The following is a 16,244-nucleotide window of genomic DNA, read 5'->3' on the forward strand; positions in this document are numbered from 1 at the left end:
AAAAAATGCTACATTATTCTCTTATTATCTAATAAAGTCTTTTTCGTCTCATGCATTATTCTCTGTCTTGTTAAGCAAAGGAAACTAATCCAGAGTTCAACAACATACAGAGAAAAAATTGAACGACCAATTCAATCATCTAAAAGTTCGACAACGAATGAAGATACAAACCAGTTTATTGATTAGTTTCTCTTACTAAGCAACGTCACTGTATATGCAAGAAAACACCATATCAAGCAAGCAAAAGACCATGAAACTTTGAAAGTTATCTTCATCTGTAATAAGAATACCCCATCTTCCAAATACAATTCCACCTCCAGAGAAACTCAAGCAAATGTATATATGTAACAAGGCCTCTCTCTCTCCCTCTACTATAATTCTGCGAACGCGCTTAAGGAGCCACCGCCAGGGCCTAACTCGGGGGGATTCTGGTTATCGAAGGCAAGGAAGCCGAGGAGCAAGCAACATTATGCGCGCTGGGGGCTTTGCAAGAACACTATGGTTGAAACCTTGCCTTTTCCTCAAAACAGGGAGATATATACATGTTGATTATGGGTCTGGTCGAGATAACCATCGCATCGATCATGTATTCTTTATCCCAGTCATTAACCAGCCATTGTCAGCTATGTCATGAGAGCGGATGGCAAATATAAAGGGTAAGGTATTGTGAAATTTGTTGGAAAAATTATCAAATAAAAGGTTATAGCATGCAGAATAAATCCGAAATAAAATATTAAGAAAGTCTGGTCTGATCGAGAGCAGTCGTGTAAACATTGCCCTAGAAGATTGAGGACCCGTCTATCGCCCTGGCGCAGATGATCCTCTCTCCTCTAGTGGTAAAAACCCCCGGAAGCGACCGACCTCTGTACTCGGGCGAGAGAACAGAGCTTCAGCTCAGACGAAGAACGATTGTCCAAAAATAACACCAACATATGAACAAAAATAATATGCAAAGAAGAGAAGAGGAAAAAGAGAGAGTTGTTTCTATATATTTTCCGAAAGTAAATAAGGGGTGTATATATAGGGTTGAGAAAACCATTATAATTCCTACAATTAATACGGTAACGTTCGTCATAAATTTTCGTAATGTTCCCCATAATGTATATTCGTTACGCACGTTTTAATTGTATTCATGTGAACGTACAGAAGGACACAAGGACAGGAGATGATGGAAGTGGAAAACCCATGATCCTAAGGACACTAGCCTACTTCATTCTTTCGGCTGGATCCAGCAAGACACAGACGTGTGGGGGTCAGTCCCATGCCCTGTAGCCCATGCTTCTAGCCCTCACCTACAGCCCTTCTTCCGAGCTCATTTTTGAGCTGTCCCGCAGGGCACACCTCTCTCTCTCTCTTGGCTATAAATAGAAGGGAGGTTAAGAGGAGAAGGTGTGGGGAAAAATACTAAGTGGGGAAAATTCTCTTGAGTGAGTAGAGAGAAAAAAAGAAGAGAGAGGAAGAGAAAACTTGTAATAGTTTGGTATTCTCCTTATAGTGAAAACCCCCTCCCGTGGACATAGGTAAGTTTGTCGAACCACGTAAATCTGTTGTCTCGTCTTTTACTGTGTGTTGTCATAGCTTGTAGGTTCCCTCGATATTTCAGTCTTAGAACTGATGAGAGGAATAGTGTATATTTCACTTTGATGAAATATATCACTTTCGATTCTTATCTTCTTTGAGAAATAAGAATTTTACTATCTATTCTAGTTTCTTTTGAGAAACAAGAATATAGAGGTTGACTTGTGCTTTTGTAACAATAAAAACTAGGGCTATCTCTCAGGTGATATCGCTTCCGCGGCGTGAGGGCGTGACTCTGCGCCCAACAGTTGGTATCAGGGCCCTTATTCAGATTGGCGGTGGTTGAGCTACTGATCTGAGGTGGTGGTTGAGCTACTGATCTGAGGTGGTGGTTGATTATTGTGTGGTGTACACAAGGTATTTGTTAAAAATCTTGAGAGAAGCGGATTTACAAGCGGATAATAGCTTCTACAAGTAAAACAATTAAAGTTGGAAAGTACGAGATTGAAAAATTTAATGGAAAAAATAATTTTTCCTATTGGAGGGTGCAGATAAAAAATTCGTTGATTTCGCAGAAATTGCACAAAGCTTTGGCGGGAAAAGAGAAGAAGTACGAGGATATATCTGATGAGGATTGGGAGGAGCTGGATCTGGAAGCACGTGCGTCGATTATCCTTTGCCTTGAAAGGGATGTAGATTTTTTGGTGGACGGGGAGGAAACGGCTGTGGGCGTGTGGTTAAAGTTAGAGAGCACCTTCATGACGAAGAGTCTAACGAACCGGATCTATTTAAAATCTAAATTGTATACTTGCAAGATGGAGGAAGGTTCATCAATCCGGGAATACATTAACAAGTTCGATAGGATCTTATCGGATTTGAAAGATATTGAGGTGACAGTAGAAGACGAGGATCAGACATTTCTACTACTTCTATCTCTGCCGAAGTCTTATGAGAATCTGGTTCAAACACTGATGCTTATGGGCGACAGTTTGTCGATGGATGAAATTAGAACAGCGCTTCTAGCGGGTGATCTTTGAAAAATTGTAACTAGTAATATGACCACGGGTGGTAACAAGGAACAAGCTCAAGGACTGTTTGCCAGAAGAAGAGGCAATGAGCGAGGAAAATGCAAGGGAGGAAAGTCTAGATCTAAATCGAGACCTCTTGTGGGACGAGCGTGTTTCAAATGCGGTGAAATTGGGCATTTCAAGGTCGATTGTCCCAACAAGAGAGTAGGTGGGAAGAAGAACAACAACAAGACTGAAAGATGAGAAGGCAAGGAAGAGGCGAGTTACACTTCAGGGGAAGGGAGCGATAAGGAATGTTATGTCGTCATGGGTGGCGAGGATACCTCTGGGAAGTGGATTCTTGATTCAGGTTGCTCTTACCACATGTACCCAAATAGGAAGTGGTTTACTACCTATAGAAGCATTGATGGTGGAACCGTATTGATGGGGAATAACCATGCTTGTAAAACGGTGGGGCTCGGTGATATAAAAATCAAGATGCATGATGGAGTGATCAGAACCCTAACCAACATGCGGCACGTTCCCGACTTGCGGAAGAATCTTATCTCAGTGGGTGCTTTGGACTTCGGTGGCTGCAAGATTATTACAGAAAACGGAGTGAAGAAGGTTGTTCGAGGTTCCCTAACAGTGATGAAGGGTGTTCGTCATGGTAACATATATACTCTCTCGGGTACGACGGTGACGGGAGATGCAACAGTTGGAGCTGAAGGAAGTGGTGGAGACCCATGTGAGCACACAGGGTTATAGCATAGGCCGCTTTGGCACATGTCAGAGAAGGGTCTGGATCTGCTTGGTAAAGAGGGTTTGCTAAAGAATCTGAAGAAACCTTGTATGGATTTTTGCGAGGATTGTGTGTATGGAAAGGCGCACATGATCCAGTTTCTGAGGAGCAAGCACAAGAGCAGAGGGATACTAGATTATGTGCACACGGATGTTTGGGGTCCGGCTTCAACAACTTTCAAGGGTGATTCTAGATATTTTGTCTCATTCATAGATGATCATTCGAGGTATGCTTGGGTTTATTTCCTGAAACATAAGAATGAGGTATTTGAGTGTAAAACCCCGTAAATTTAAATATTTTATGATAAATAATGATAAATATGTTATGTAGTGAAAAATAATATATTTTGATGTTTGAATATGATAAGAATTGATTTGAGATCAATTCAATGTATATTTGTGAAAATATGGGTGCAAATGCACAAAACATGCACAAAGACCAAAAGAGTGAAAATCTGGGAATAAGGACTAGTTATGAGTTTCTAAGTTTTTCATACTGATGCAATTAGAATTTGGAAAAGTGTAAGACCAAAGTTGTAGGTATCTTCAACAGCTTTCCAACAAGTCTTAGATCACCTCATTCCGAGGTCGGATGAAAAAGTTACAGCCAAAATACAGAAGGTTATTTTCCTAGTCAGACTAGGTTTCCTGGTTCGGGTCTAACAAGTTTGTTTCGGATTTGCCTCTATAAATACCTATATTTTTCACGAAAATTTCTTTCTTTTATCATATCTAAGAACCCTAACAGCCACCAAACCCCCATAAACCCTATTTTGAATTCTTGGAGAAGATTGGAGGCTTTCAAGTTGGGTTTTTGTTGATCTTTGACTTTTGGAGTGGAGATCTCCTTCGACGTTGCTTCTAACAAGTTTTCCTACAACCCCAGGCGAGTATCATCTCTACTAATCCCCCTCCCAGTTTTTAAAATATTTTTTAATAGTTTTTAATGAGTTTTATAGAGCCTAATCAATTCATTTGTGTATAAAAATTGGATCTTTTGTATATATGTATAAAGACTAGGTCTTTTCATGTTAAAGAGATTAAGCACGAATTTACAGAAGTATTTTAAGATCTGAAAATAATTTAAAACATTGTTTATCTGAATTTAGATGTCTTATTCTTTATTTTAAAGTTTCGTGCATGATTGAAGGTTTACATATGATTTCTTGTGCAAATAATCATGCTTGTTATGTTCTGCTGAAAATCTACTGCACATATATACTATTGAACTAGAAATTTGAAATAACAAATGAAATCCAAATTGAACCAAACTAATTCCAATTGAAAGATATGTGAATCTAGTTTTCAAAACATACCTAAATATAGTTTTACTAGAGAAATGTATGCTCAATTTACTGATGATATATTATGCAGAAAATCTGCTACACATATAAAATGTTTAACTAGAAATTAGAAATATCATATGAACTCTAAACTGAACCAAATTAGGGTCAAATGATAGCTATGTGAGTCTAGTTTCCAAAACGAAAAACTATTCTTAAAAATAGTTTGTCTAGAGAAAGATATTCTCAATTTACTAATGATATATTCTGTAGAAAACTGCAGATGTGCTGATTTGAAATAAATTAATATATTACGTAAAGGTTTCTTGAGTTTCGCTCTTGTTTGTTATTTTTGAGAGTGTTTCTCGATCTTGTACTGTTATATTATAATGATTAAGAGTTGTTTAATACCTGAGATGATGGTGGACTTCAGATGTGGACAAGCATACCAAGATTTGTGCATGTATGCTATATTGTGTTAGATTGACACACTTTTAATACCAGTTAAATTGATAAACACATATGAATAATGATGTTCTATACGTATCCAGAAATAGGAAGATGAAACCTATTTGTCGCAGAACGATTGAGTAAGAGTATTACAATAGTATCGTTATTACATGTATCCGGAATTAAGTAAGAGTATTACAACAGTATCGTTATTATATGTATCCGGAATAGGAAAATAATAAACCCTATTACCGCAGAGCGATTGAGTAACGAGCATTACAAAAGTATCGCTATAGTACAAGATGATGCACACATAGATATTTGATCAGTTGTAGGCTTTACTTCCATGATAGATTACCCGCGAGTAGGGTATTTCCTTTGAGATTTTGATGCACCCGTTATGAACGATAGATATTTTTGTTTTAGCTATTGTCGATATCCTCTTATTATAGAGCAGGTCACTCGGACGTAGTTCGAGATGAGATGATTTTTTTTTGTGCGGGAGATTAGGGTATTTATAATTGATTAATTGCTTGATTTGATATATGTATGTACTGACTTTATTTTCTTATATACTCCTACCCCTTCCCCTGGGGAGAGGTAGTGATGATCTTGCTAGCGCTTTGACACTCGTTATTTTTTCCCCTTTTTCAGGCAGCGAGTCAGGCGCACGGAGAGTCGCAGGTTGATGAGACATTGTAGTTGTCTGTTTAGCTATTTATTATATTTTATAGTTATCGTAGAACTCTACATATAGTTAATTATTTTCAGACTCCAGATTAGTATTTTATTTCATAGAGTTGAGAGCTATTGTAAGACTTTGTTTTTTTTTTGACTCATTGTATTTGAGATTTAGTTCAGACTCAGAGATATGTCTATTTTATTCCAGTTGGGCTTATTATTGATATTCTTATGCTTCTTCTGTGTTTATCCAGTGTTGTTCTATTTCTATTTTTGCATGTCTGTACCTTCACCTATTTTCATTGTTTCCACTAGAGAGATAGTGATTGTGATGGTGAAACTTGTCATAACATGGTGATTGGTACTTGGCAGGTTTGATAATCCGGGTTTCACCTGGGACTGCAGCCTTGTGTGAACCTTGGGGCATCACATTGAGACATTCAAGAAGTGGAAGACGATGATTGAGAACAGGACAGGAAAGAAATTGAAGATATTAAGATCTGACAACGGTACAGAGTATACAGATGGTTCCTTCGAGTTCTGTGATCAGGAGGGGATTGCCAGACACTGGCCAGTTAGATCTACACCATAACAAAATGGGGTTGCGGAGAGACTGAACCAAACACTGCGGGAGAAAGCAGTGAGTATGCGATCATATGCTGGTTTGGGTAAAGAATGATGGGCAGAGTCGATTGCTACAGCTTGCTATATTATGAATCGATCTAAACATTCGACATTGGACGGTGATATACCCTATCGGGTGTGGTCAGGGGAGCATGCAGATTATGACAGGTTCCGGATTTTCGGGTGTACTGCCTACTATCACGTCAATAAGGGAAAACTTGACGCGAGGGCCAAGAAGGTAATTTTCTTGGGGCATACAAAGGGCGTAAAAGGCTACCGCCTTTGGTGTACAGAAGATTCAAAGTTCGTGATCAGTAGGGACGTTACCTTTGATGAGAAGTCCATGATTGCTAGGGTGCCCAAAGATGGTGGTGTTGAGACTGTTGGGACTCCCGAGTCCTAGGTTATTAAGATAGAACCTAAAGACCAACCAGGTTCTAGTCGTGTTCAAGTGGAAAGTCAGGTAGATGATGAGCTTGGCTTCAGCAGGAGAATACACAAGCACTACAACAACAGCAGCTCGACGATAGCTTGGCTTCCACTAGGCCAATGCGAGCATACAAGCAGGTACAGAAGCTGGGGACTGATCAACCCCTGAAGCACTATGAGTAGGTTAATTTGGTTGAGTACGCACTCTCGATGGAAGAAGATGAGCCGGTCTCCTTCAAAGAAGCTATTCGGGACAAGGATAGTGAGAGTTGGTTGGCTACGATGGAGGAGGAGATGGAATCTCTCCGGAAGAACCAAACATGGGAGGTGGTCCCATTGCCCGTAGGAAAGAAAGCTATAGGTTGTAAGTGGCTGTATAAAAGAAAGGAAGATCCTTTAGAGCTCGGTGGTACGAGGTACAAGGTGAGGCTAGTGGCTAAGGGGTTTGCACAAAGAGAGGGTGGATTACAATGAGCTATTTTCTCCGGTGGTGAAACACACTTCTATTCGGGTGCTATTGAGTATTGTTGCTCATTGTGATCTTGAGCTAGAACAACTCGATGTCAAGACGGCCTTCTTATACGGAGACTTGGATGAAGAGATCTATATGCATTAACCCGAGGGCTACAAGGTTGAGGATAATGAGCATCATGTATGTCACTTGAGGAAGTCACTCTATGGACCGAAGCAATCTCCTCGGCAATGGTACAAGTGATTTGACTCATTCATGCTGAAGCATGAGTTTTTCCCGAAGCGACTATGATTATTGTGTTTACATTCAGAAGCTTCGTGGAGGTGATTATATCTATCTCCTTTTGTATGTGGATGACATGCTTATTGCATCGAAGAACAAAGTGGAGATAGATAAGCTAAAATCTTAACTTAGCAAAGAGTTCGAGATGAAGGACATGGGCGCTGCAAAGAAAATACTGGGTATAGAGATTAGAAGAGAGCAGGCGAATTGGCGATTGTTCTTGAGTCGGAAGGGTTACATAGAACAGGTGATCGCGAGGTTCGGGATACAAAGTGTAAAGTCGGTGGTGACCCCATTGGCTCCACACTTTAGGCTTTCAGGTAAACAATCTCCCTCTACAGCGGAAGATATGGCACACATGGAGCGTATTCCCTATGCTAGTGCAGCTGGCAATTTGATGTACGTCATGGTGTGTACACGCCCATATATTTCACAGACGGTTAGTGTGATCAACATGTTCATGGCGAATCCGGGAAAGACGTACTGGGAAGCCGTGAAATGGGTCCTGAGGTACTTGAAAGGTACCGTAGATATGGGTCTGTGTTTTGGTGGAGATACATGTCAGATCGACGAGTATGTAGACTCAGATTATGCGGGCGATCTAGATAGACGGTGATCTGCTACTGTTTATGTATTCAGGATACATGGAGCTCCAGTTAGTTGGCGATCGATGTTGCAGGCTACAGTGACACTGTATACTACAGAGGCCGAGTACATGGCCATGATGGAGGGAGTGAAAGAAGCATTGTGGCTGTGGGGTCTTCTAGACGATTTGGGGATTGAGCAGGAGAGCGTGAACTTGTGGTGCGACAGTCAAAGTGTGATTCATTTGGCGAAGAATCAAGTTCACCATGCTCGTACCAAGTATATGGACGTCAGATATTATTTTGTGCAGGATATCATAGAGGAAGGCGATATTTCTCTCATGAAGGTGCATACGAATAAGAATCCCACGGACATGTTAACCAAGGTGGTCACAGGTAGTATGTTCTAGCATTGCTTGGACTTGCTTCATATCAGCCCGTGTTGATCTGCCCAAGAGGGCATGGCCCTTCGGGTCGGTGATGGAGGTAAGGTGGTGATTATATTAAAGAATAATTGCAGAACTACGATCAGCTTGATCCCGGTGGAGGGTATGTAGGCTATCGCGGTATAGTGGCACAGCTGGTCTGGCCTGGTTTTTGGCCTGGATCTCTCTAGTGTTGCTCGTGGTGTACTTCTGGTGTTCGTCTAAAATTTGAGGTTTATCAAATGTGTATGAGGTGGAGAATTGTGAACGTGCAGGAGGACACAAGGACAGGAGATGATGGAAGTGGAAAACCCATGCTCCTAAGGACACTAGCCTACTCCATTCTTTCGGCTGGATCCAGCAGGACATGGACGTATGGGGGTCAGTCCCATGCCCTGTAGCCCATGCTTCCGCCCCCTATAGCCCTCACCTACACCATTCTTCCGAGCTCATTTTTGAGCTGTCCCGCAGGGCACACCCCTCTCTCTCTCTCGGTTATAAATAGAAGGGAGGTTGAGAGAAGAAGGTGTGGGGAAAAATACTAAGTGGGGAAAATTCTCTTGAGTGAGTAGAGAGAAAAAAAGAAGAGAGAGGAAGAGAAAACTTGTAATAGTTTGGTATTCTCCTCATAGTAAAAACCCCCTCCCGTGGACGTAGGCAAGTTTGCCGAACCACGTAGTTATCTCATCTTTTACTGTGTGTTATCATAGCTTGTAGGTTCCCTCTATATTTCAGTCTTAGAACTGATGAGAGGAAGAGTGTATATTTTACTTTGATGAAATATATCACTTTCGATTCTTGTTTCCTTTGAGAAATAAGAATTTCACTATCTATTCTAGTTTTTTTTAAGAAACAAGAATATAAAAGTTGACTTGTGCTTTTGTGACAACAAAAGCTAGGGCTATCTCTCAGGTGATATCGCTTCCGCGGCGTGATGGCGTGACTCTGCGCCCAACAATAACACTATTCCATGTGGGACTATTCATGAAGACAAAATTGTCTTTTCTCCAACAAAATATCTAACAAAATTAGTCCCTCAAATTATTGAAATTGCTATTAGGATAGACGGAGTAGTTCGATTAATTTATTTTGAATTTTGTTAAAGATGCAGAAACATGAATTTCCCCCCCCTTGTTACTGTTTAAGCCAAATTTACATTTGCAGGAATATGTGCAAATGTTCAAAGATGTCAAGCCAACACCTTTCGATCATCGAGACATTTATCAGCAACTTGAGATTGTTCATCGAAGTCACGGGTTCCATGCGAAGTCTATAGCTTCTGATGGTATCCCTCCACACGTCCTAACAAAATACCGGTCAGCCTAATAAACACAGACCATCACGTTACATGCTTGCCGAAGCTAAAGGCCTGAACTCAGCTCTTTGAACACAAATGTCTAGTCTAGACTTTCCAATGCACAGAAAGCACTCTGCCTCTGCTGTTGTGGGAAAATGGTATTGCCTGTACGTATATCTTTCTGAAAGAAATCAACAAATCGAGCGAACAGCAAATGAGAACCTCAACGCTCTACGAAATGACCCTCGGGCAGTTCTGGGAAGAGATATATAGTTGGCGAGAACTACGATGGTCGAAGAAAGGAGGAAGAGATGGGTGTTAGTGTTAGAAGAGAGATGGCATTTTTGAATGGTGGTGATATTGTGAATGATGATTTTAGGATTGTTGACGGTTTGGTTTGGTTTGGTTAGAGGATGTTAAGTCTATAGGAAATGGCTTGGGATTGAGTTTGCCTATATGGGAGAGGATGAAGTGGGAGGAAGTAAGAGGAGGTTGGATTGATGGTGATGAGGTTGAGAGGGTGGAGAGAGTTGAGACTTATGGAGGAGAGAGTGGATTGGAAGAAATTTGGTTGCTTTGTTTTGGTAGAGAGATTTGTGCTCAAAAGATTGGATGGGAGCTTGTATCCTCGATTGGGGCCGGCCAGAGTACAGGCCATAAGCACATATGATGTTTGTTTATGATATCCTTATAAGTGCTAGTCGTATATAGACCACCTTATTATAGCTTAATAGTAGATAGAGACCCTATAGTTCTAGGGTAGACCATAGACCCCCTGCATTAACTCACGATTGTGGATAGACTCCCCTGTAATTTTGCTATAAGGGGTTGTTTGTTTGCCTAAAAAAAGAGGCAAATCAAAGAAATGGAAAACTATTTCTAGGAAAAATTGTTTTGGGAATGTTTGGTTGGCTAAAAAAAGAAGGAAATCAAAAATTATAGGATGATGTGAGTGATTTTTTAAGAAAATTTGTTTTGATGTTGTTTGGTTGGCGAAAAAAAATAAGGAAATGAACTATAAGAATGCGAAAAAAATAAGAAAATGAATTATAAGAAACCTATTTTTTGTAATAGGTTGTTTTCTTTTCTTTGCTTCATTCTTAAAAATAAGAAAATAGATGAGATGAGATGAGTTGTCATTATATTATTGGATTATGTGACCCACACTTAGGGGCTGTTTGTTTGCCTAAAAAAGAGGGAAATCAAAGAAAAAGAAACCTATTTCTAAGAAAAATAGGTTTTGGGATTGTTTGGTTGGCTAAAAAAGAAGGAAATCAAAGAAATGTAGATGAGATGAGATGAGTTGTCACCTTATTATAGGATGATGTGAGTGATTTTTTAAGAAAACTTGTTTTGATGTTGTTTCGTTGGCGGAGAAAATAAGAAAATAAATTATAAGAAACCTATTTCTTGTATTAGGTTGTTTTTTTTGTTTGGTTATTTCTTAAAAATAAGAAAATAGATGAGATGAGATGAGTTGTCATTATATTATTGGATGATGTGACCCACACTTAAGAAAATTATTTTCCTAGCTTTTTGGGAGGAAAACAAAGAAATAAAATGTTAATGAGATGAGATGAGTTGTCACAATCTTATTGGATGATGTGAGTGATTTTAAAATATGAGATGAGATGAGTTGAGTGATGTTGTGGATAAAAATAATATTTTATTAGATGTGGTGGATGTGATGGATGAGTTGTTGGATGAAAATAATATTTTATTAGATGTGATGGATGAGTTGTTGGATAAAAATAATATTTTATTAGATGTTGTGGGTGAGTTTTAAGGATGAAAATGTGTGAAATTGTATTTTTTGAGATTTCTTGGTTTTCATTTTTATTTTTTGGTTTTTTAGGAAATAACCAAACAGGCCCTTAAGGAAATCGTTTTCCTACCTTTTTGGGAGAAAATAGATGGAAATAAAATATTAATGAGATGAGATGAGTTGTCACCATCTTATCGGATGATGTGAGTGATTTGAAATGATGAGATGAGATGAGATGAGTGATGTTGTGAATGAAAATAATATTTTATTAGATGTGGTGGATGAGTTGTTGGATGAAAATATTTTTCTATTAGATGTTGTGGATGAGTTGTTGGATGAAAATAATATTTTATTAGATATTGTGGGTGAGTTTTGGGGATGTAATGGATGAAATTATACTTTTTGAGACTTCTACTTTTTCATTTCCATTTCTTGGTTTTTAGGAAATAACCAAACAGACCATAAGGGCTTGTTTGGATTGAGGGGAATAAAGGGAAGGGAAGTTAGGAGAACCATTTACCTTGTTTGGGAACATTTAGGAGGTGAAGTTATTCACCCTAGTTCCCATTGGTTCATCCCTTAATAGTATAAAATTTGTTACCCCCCAAATTAGGGTGTAACCAAGGGGAAGGGAACACCCTTCTCTTCCCTTCCCTTTTCTCACCTGGTTTCTGTTAACTTCTCTTAACCCCATTGAAATCCAAACACACCCTAAGAGTAAAACAGACAAAAAAATCACCCAAAAGGATCTACCAGAGACAATAGAACTTCGGGGGTGGCCTATCTTGCAATTAACCCTATTTAAAATGACTGATCAATGGTGATACAACCAACCATTTTGCACAAAAAACTGTATTAATAATTGATCATGTTCGCTAGATCGTTGATAGTAAAGAAACGCCTTTTTTTTAACAACTGTATCTTTCCTTGGACTCTCATATTTTGGGTTGATTCAAGTATGGACATCTTCTGGTCTACCAATTGTCCAATAAATATCACCCACTATTTTAATTTGCTACGCCTTTTGACCAACTTTAATTTGTTTACCGTCAGAGTATCTCACCAATCCCTGCCCATTAACAAGCTCTAAAAGGACATGAAAACACCTACCTCAAATCTCAAATGGGATACAGCAAGCAAAGTACACTGTATCAAGAGATATTTTTAGGAGACAGTGATAATCTGAGACGCTTAAGTTGCCTGCACTTCCAAGGACCAGCAAGAGAGATTCTCACGGAAGAACCTAGCATTGAGTACGTCACAACGCCAATAAGTGATATCCCACTAATCATTACAGCCAAGCATAAGATTCTTTGCATAACAACTCACAACTTGTCCTGTGCATTGATTCCACATATGAATAAATTTGGGTTATACAAAAAGGAAAGAATTACCATGATATGAGTTACAACCTTGCTATTTGGCACGCAAGGTGGGCGCGCAGCCCATCTAGCGTGCCACAAATAGGGGGGTGGGACCCACATCTGGCTGTGGGTCCCACCCCTTTGTTGTGGCACGCAAGATGGGCGCGCATTTTCTTATGAGTTATTGTGTTATATCTATAATCAGCTTAAAATCAATTCTCAACATTGAGAACCTTTACTTGTGGTAAGTAAATGTCCAAATTAGGGAACCGCGTTGAAAAAAGATAGGAGGAAAAGCAAGTAGGAAAGAATAATGCTTAAAGTTTAAATAGAGAAGGTTTAAAATTTATGAAGGCTTAGTAGTAAAGTTATGTCAATCTTTTTGTGATTGAAACTTTGTTAGTACCATACGACAAATGTACCATCCTTGTTCTTTTGGGTGTCAATGGTTCGTTGTAACACATGCAGTGTTAGAAAATTGAAGAAGATTAGGTTAAGATTGGGAGTGACATGGTAGCTATTAAAAAATGACATAAACTTTAAAAAAAAATCGTTTTCAACAAAATACTTCAAAGCAATTTGATGGCTTATATTATGATCATTTTACCTTGAAGAAGGGAATTAAATTTTTTCTCTTGGAGATCTTCCAAAAAGAGTATGCAATCTCTCTATGGAATCTTTGCTCAATTGATTGAATTATATTTACAATGCAAGCCTCTCTTTAGGATTTTTATTGTCCTTTTTTCCTCTCTTTCTAGAGTGTATACTAATTACTTTTCATAATTGTCATTAGATTAGAGTTAAATGTGATCCACATAGTCCATTTATTCAAAAAATTATGAAATGTTTTTAGGATGCCATCCTTTCCCTTTCTTCTTTATCATGTTCTGTGCTAACTAGCTTTCTTCTCTTTTTCCTAATATGGAAACAACTCCATCTCCAAATGTGAAACATTGTTCTTTGTTAATTCTTCTTCATAGTTACCCAATACTAAATGTGATATATTTTTATAAGGAGTTAACTTAAAATAAATTAATATATGAAGCTTATTACTAGTTATTTCAGAGTAGTTATAAAAGAAAATTAAGATTAACCTTTAAAAAACTATCACGAACTTTATGCAAATTTTCAAAAACAACTTGCCGTTAATTTTTTTATTTACATGAATATTCATGAACTTATAAAGGTTTTTCAAAAATCTTTGGGCTCTCTCTTATTATCCCTGCAATCCTCCAACATCATCCAGGATATTTATTCTCGGCTCTTCTTCATGTAGGCAAAACTTGATTATCCAAACTGATATCAATCTTCTTGTTTGTGAATTTCATCATGTGTACTTAATGATTACTGATATTAGAGTTTGTAATATAGGATGATCTTCATCTCAACAAATACATCTGGTAGTACAGAGAGAAATCGGTGCTAATGTTTTAAAATCATTTTGTTCTGTATCAGGAAAACATTTACACTTCAGAGATTTATGCCCACTTGACAATGCACTATCATTGGCGCATTAATGTGGAACATAAATCTCATTATTTACTAGATAATAAGATTTTCATTCTAATAAAACAAGTTCAACAAACAACTCATCAGAAAATTGACTAAATGGCTTCATTTTATATCACATTAGAACCATACATATACAACAAACGTGATCATAAACAAATTGCCAGGTATATTATCCCTGACAAACTTATTTACTTGTACGAAATCTTAACCAATAAATACCAACACATCACAAACTTAATTAAACCATGATCGCTTGCCTCTCTGGATCACTGAACCGGGACTCATGGAACCTGGCAATAAATGCTGATGCCTTTCGATCTACATCAGGCTCTCCAATCCAATGCTTTCGATCCTCATCACTTGGCCTGATCTTTCTTATATACTTCGACTCCCAATCGCTCTCTTCATCTTTGTAACTAGATTTTGTTGGAAACATGCACGATGAGTGCCCACTTCCCATTATCTACCTCTTCTGTGTTTTCGTTCGTAGTTTGTCCTGAGAGAACCAAGTTGAATATATAGGGGAAATGAGTAGGGAAGTTCCATCTTGATTCTGTCAATTTTGATGGCCAATATTGAGAGATTTGATGTTTGGCAAAAAGGATGGTGGAGATACTAAGGACTGAAACATGCACATTTGAAAAAGGCATATAGTTTACAGTCCAATGCTTGTGGAAACTTTCCAAGTCTAGAACTCCTTTAGTTTTTCGTGCACTTTATAGAGTACTAGTTCTTAGAAGGTAGAGGTTAGGGGACATAAGGATGCTTTCAGACCAACTCGTGTCCATTCATGGAGTAAGTCACTTGTTCAATTTGTAATCTGAAGGTTTAAGTTTAAATGGTGTTAGAAACTTAATGAACCAATACATTGAACACAGACATGATTCATTCACACAATATTATCATTTCAACTAATAATATGTTAAGTACCGAAAAGTTGGACTCAATATAATTAATCTAGGGGAAGCGTGTTTGAATCATCACCTAATCGAAGAAGTCAATGTAGTTTCTTAGTGTCGAATTAACACATGCTAATGATCTCTGATGCAAAACATGCACAATGGAAAAAATTAAACAAACTGACAGAATTGGTCAAAAGAGCATTCTGATGCAAAATATGCACAGCGGAAAAAACTAAATAAGAGATAGAATTGGTCAAAAGAGCATTTTTGGTGTATAATATTTGAATGCTTCTCTTGACACTATAGAATCTAGAGGGTCTCGGTCCCCAAGTGCTTAATGCTCTCCTAAGCATTCATCATTATCAAAGATATTTTAAACACACACATAAAGAAATTGGCGGCAAGTAATATTCGTTCAGGTTTTACCTATTTGTTTATAGTCACTAATCAGTCACATTTATCAAATTTTGAATTTAATTCGTAGAATATTAATCATGAAGTGGCTTCAGTTTTTGGAGTTCCTTTCAGGTGCAAGAATTTGACTGGTCACACAATGAAGAGATGTCACACGATAAAACTTTATATTGATTAATTAAGGTGGGTGTAGGGATTGATTAGGAGAGTTAACAGAAATTGTCTTCTCAACAGGGAGACTTACATTACGAAAAGTTGATTATTAACTGGAACTTATACTGAATCCCTACCTAATGAACTTTGTTCCAAAGGTAGCATGATATGGGAAAGTGGCCAAAAACCATTGTTTATGTTTCTAATCATATATGGGGACTAGTCAGGGAGATTAAGGCTTTGTGGTGATTAATTTACTCATGTAATCCTTTAATTTATTC

General features: G+C 38.2%; 1 pseudogene; it reads left to right on the plus strand.

The window, feature by feature from the left end:
- Window positions 7,906-10,536, plus strand: LOC109830420 (annotated as a pseudogene).

The sequence above is a fragment of the Asparagus officinalis genome, chromosome 1 (assembly GCF_001876935.1).
Source record: "Asparagus officinalis chromosome 1, Aspof.V1, whole genome shotgun sequence".
NCBI lineage: Eukaryota > Viridiplantae > Streptophyta > Magnoliopsida > Asparagales > Asparagaceae > Asparagus > Asparagus officinalis.